This window comes from Silene latifolia, chromosome 9, assembly GCF_048544455.1.
Source record: "Silene latifolia isolate original U9 population chromosome 9, ASM4854445v1, whole genome shotgun sequence".
Lineage (NCBI taxonomy): Eukaryota > Viridiplantae > Streptophyta > Magnoliopsida > Caryophyllales > Caryophyllaceae > Silene > Silene latifolia.
Window position 1 is genome coordinate 177,724,235 of NC_133534.1, and position 4,938 is coordinate 177,729,172.

A 4,938-nucleotide genomic window follows, 5' to 3' on the forward strand; every position below is an offset into this window, starting at 1 on the left:
CACAATTTCTTCTTTGTCACTAGCTTCCACAACTTCATCCTCAACTTGCTTCTTGGGTGCTTCATACCTTGTACCACTCCTTAAGTGAATGGCACTAACCGTTTCATGTCTTGGGGGATTACTTTCAGGTGGTAATTGCCCATTTTGTCTTTGTGAGCTTGAAGATGCTAGTTGAGTCAATTGGGTTTCCAACATTTTGGTGTGAGCTAGGATGTTGTTGATGGTGATTTCCTTTGCTTGACTATCCTTTTGAATTTGAGTGAAAAACTCTTGTTGATTCTTTTGCATTTAAAGTACCACTTTTTGAACATCAAAACCTTGGTCATTTTGTTGATTGTATGGAGTTTGATTTTGGTAACCTTGGTTTTGGTTGTAAAAGGGTCTTTGATTTTGGTTTCTCATGGGAGGTGGGGTGTATGTTGGTTGAGGGTTTTGAACATTTTGGCTTTTGTATGAGAGATTTGGATGGAATTTGGTGTTTTCATTGTAATAGTTGGAATAAGGGGTACCACTCTTGTATGCTTGGAAAGCATTCACTTGTTCATTTGTTCCCCTACATTCACTTTGGTCATGTCCCAAAGTTCCACAATTCTCACATATCCCACTTGGGATTGATGAAGATGCCATCATGGCATTAACATGATGCTTTGGTGATTCTGAGGCTTCTTCAAGTCTAGCCATAGCTTTTTCAAACTTCAAATTGATGGTATCAATGTGAGCACTAAGTTGAGCACCCAATTGAGTAATGGAGTCCACTTCATGCTTTCCTCCTCTAGTAGCCTTGCGAGGTCTACTATATTGTGAGTTATGGACCGCCATTTCCTCAATTTTGTTCCAAGTTTGATTGTCATCAACTTCTTTGAACATTCCATTTGATCCCATGTTGAGAATGTTCCTTGAATCTTCATAAAGACCGTTCCAAAATTGTTGTACCAAGAACCACTCGCTAAGTCCATGGTGAGGACATGAGCGACAAATTCCCTTAAACCGCTCCCAAGCTTCATACAAAGATTCTTCATCCTTTTGCTTAAAGCCCGTGATTTGAGCTCTTAGCATGTTAGTCTTTTCCGGTGGATAGAACTTTTTGTAGAAAGCTAGAGCCAACTTCTTCCAAGAATCAATTCCGAGAGTAGCCTTATCAAGGCCTTTCAACCATTGTTTCGCGGTGCCAATTAGAGAAAAAGGAAATAAGACCCATCGAATTTGGTCTTGAGTTACACCGGTTTGAGAAATCGCATCACAATAGTCACAAAAAGTCTCCATATGAGAGTGAGGGTCTTCACTAGGTATCCCCCCAAATTGGCTTCTTTCGACTAATTGGATAAATGCGGATTTGACAATAAAATTTCCAGTTAGATGTTGTGGTGTGGGAGTACCATTGGGTAGGTTCTCCTCGGTGGGTACGGAATGTGATGAAAACTTAGGCATTGTGGGTTGATTTTGTGTTGGGTTCTCCTCACCTTATCTTGCAAAAGGGTTGATGAACTCAATAGTATTTGGTTGAATATCTACAACCTCACCAATACCTCTCAAAGTTCTCTTAGCAAGTCTTCTATTGGTTGTCAAAGTTCTTTCAATTTCGTGATCAAAAGGTAACAAGTCACCTTGTGACCTTCTAGACATGCAAAATATCAAACAACTCGAAAACAATTAGAACAAACCTTGAGGAGTTTTACTTCCCCAAGGCAAAGAAAGACACAACTAATAACAATATAAGAAAATCTAAATCAAGTTAACACCGTCCTCGGCAACGGCGCCATTTTTGGTCGGGACTATGTCTTTCGGTTACTTGTCGTTAGGAGCACCTAGACCAAAACACAATTTATAACTTCACAAACAACTCTACAATTAGTAAAGAGGCAAGTAAAGGTCGGATCCCAAGGGACGGGAATTGAGATGAGATTTCTATTGCAACTAGTGGTGTCTTAAGGGTGTCACAATTGGGGTTTGAAGTAGAAGGTCACTAAACTAAATAACAATGAAAGTAAACAAGCAAGATGAATTAAAAGGGTTGTAAACAATTGATAAAAGGCACTAGGGTGTCATGGGGTCATAGGGGATTCATGGGAATTGAGCATACAAACATATTCTCAAGTTATAAGCAATCAATTATTGTTGTGATGGTTTAGTTGATTTATATCTTACAATCCTAGGAAAGTTTGGGTCCCGGAGCCGAATCGATTAGATTGTAAAACACTTACAAGTCGACTTAATCTTCCCTACTCAACAATATGCATGGTCTAATGAGACTCGAGTTGGTTTATGTCTTACAAGTCTTATTGAAAAGATAGGTGATGGGTAAAAAATGCAAGGATTCATAGGCTCACATTTCATCAAACATAACATGTGCATAAGTTGAGATCACAACAAGCAAGCAAATAAACTATGAAAGCATATTAATTTAAGCATGAATCATTCCCCATGTTGGTTTTCCTTAATTACCCATTAACCCTAGCTAAGGAAAATACTCACTCATTATCATGTTGAACATGTTAGCAAGGTTGTCAATCATACCAACAAAGTGAACATGATGAATAAATGAAAGTAATTAACAATAATTAAAAAGGGATTAAGAGAATTATACCTACTAATGATTCCAATAATAAAGCAAAGAATAAAAGAAGTACTTGATGCTTGATTGGAAAGTTGTCAATCTCCCAATAATAACCCAAATAATCTTCAATTACCCAAAATAAAGGATGAACAAGAGAGAGATTAAGGAAATAAAACTTGTATTAAAACTTGATTAATTGTTTATTACAATATTAAAGAGAGATTTGATTGATATTAACTACACTAAATATTGCTAAGAAGAACATGCTCTTCTAATTAGACTAATGGGGTATTTATAGTGGGGATTAGGTGTGTGAATTAGGGTTAACTAAGGGCTTAAATGACGATTAAGTCCCTACTTAAGGAAACGCCGGTCTTTTTGGAAAGACTCCGGTCTCTAGGGAGACTCCGGTCTCTAGAAGAAGCTGTGCATCCTTCCTTGAAGCTTGAAGAAGACGAAATGGGTCTGCCTGGGAATCCGGGCGTCTTGGGCACGGGACGGGCGGATTTGGTGGTTTCTGCCCGGGCGTCTGAAGGAAAAGTAGATCTAAATACTTAACATATTCATATATGTTTTAATTTAATTTGTCATAAAATTAATGAATGATCTTATGCATGCAAACACTTAAACAAAATAAAGAAGAAACATCCATCCTTACATTGGATTTTCGGTTTTAGGGCACAAGAGAGATCTCCTTCTCTCTTGTTCTTGAGCTTTCCTTTTGGATGAACAAAGACCCAAGTGTAGGATCTCTCCCAAGTATTTATACCCAAAGCTCACTCTTAATTAAAATTAATATTATGAGTACTAGATAATATTAACTTTGTAGAAAATTGACCCAAAAATATTATAGGACTCTTTAATATTTTTGGTTTTATGGGAGAGGAAGAAGGAAGCTTTTTATCTCTCTAAAACTCAAATTTTAGAATAATGAAGAATGAATGATGCCACACAAACATTTTGTGTATATTAGGTAAAAATAAGAGGAAAAATCAAGTGGTTTTTCCTCTCTCAAAACCGGGTGGAAGGGGGGCATGGGAGGGAGCCAATGCATGCTCTAGTTGTTCTTCACAATGAGCAATAGGTATGCAAGGCTAGATTAGTAGGTAATCATCATGCCCTCCACTAATATAATCAACATAATATTAGCTTAATCTTCCTCTAATTTTTGGTACATATAGTTAATATGGATTCCATATTATTTTTGTCAATTTGTCAATATGTCACATGTCACATGTCACATAAAATTGCTATGTATTTTTAACATATTAAAAATCAACGTATTAATAAAAATACGTCATATAAAAAAATTGACTTAGTAATTCATAATTACTTGTACCAAAATATTTTACCAATTATAAATCACAACAATTTGTATTTATAATAATTCATTCAAATTCAATTGTTTCCTTAAACAATAATTTCATCTGATTAATGATACAATTCGATTACTCAGACCGTGTCTCATTTTAATCAATTTTAATGAGATACGTAAATATTACTTCCGAAATCGTCCGTCAATTTTAATTTAAATTAATTGACTCGTAACATTATACGATCAATTAATTGATCAATTAAGAGTGTTGCCCTATAGCTATGACCTAGGGGATCAACTGATCACCATCGTCGCACGACAGTAATGTCAAACTCTAGTCAGCCAATCATTACCGATATATGTTGATCAGCTGACAGTAAATATTACTTTCCAATTGTATTCTTTATAATGAGACTTAAACATGTGATCATCATGATCAACAGTCGTGATCGCATTATTGTCGGAGGACACATATTCCAACAATCTCCCACTTGTCCTCGACAAGTGTGCGTCACCAATTCTCTTGTCCTATTACTATCTCCCACTCAATGCAAGGTGTCTTTCAGGTCGTACTTGCAAGTGATCATATCGAGAGTGGTTTCCTCGATCTGGAGAATAACTGATTGACCGGATTTATCCACCATGGATACATTCCGAGCGTGGCCACGCATTTCCAGTTCATTACTCCTCGAGTGGCCCTGAGATATTTTTATAACCCTGACTAGGGGTGGACAATTCCTATCGCACTCATTCCCTTCAACTAGCCACAGCCATCATAACCCAAAATATGCCCATTTGACCCCATTTACGAAGGTTGTAGTAACACAAATCAAAGTTAATCTGAAACTGTGCCATCTTAGGCGAATAGTGTTTAGTCAAAAGAATCGACTCATTTGAATACTATAGCAGCTCTCGCCACGACCAGGCTATATAAATTTGCCAGAACTCTATAAGCGGTTATTAGGCCCGACAAAATGTTCCTAACAGTCTGCCTATGTGATCGACTAGTCATTCTCATATGACTCTATGGCACTTGAACTTGCCATCAATCGCATCACATTCTAGTCAC

The 4,938-nt window shown here is 37.0% G+C and overlaps 1 non-coding gene across 1 annotated transcript; it reads left to right on the top strand.

The window, feature by feature from the left end:
• The first annotated feature begins 949 nt into the window (after positions 1 to 949).
• LOC141604352 (small nucleolar RNA R71) lies at positions 950 to 1,056 on the top strand. The gene has a single exon (XR_012526055.1). It is a non-coding gene; the product is annotated as a small nucleolar RNA R71 (small nucleolar RNA).
• Positions 1,057 to 4,938: the final 3,882 nt, after the last annotated feature.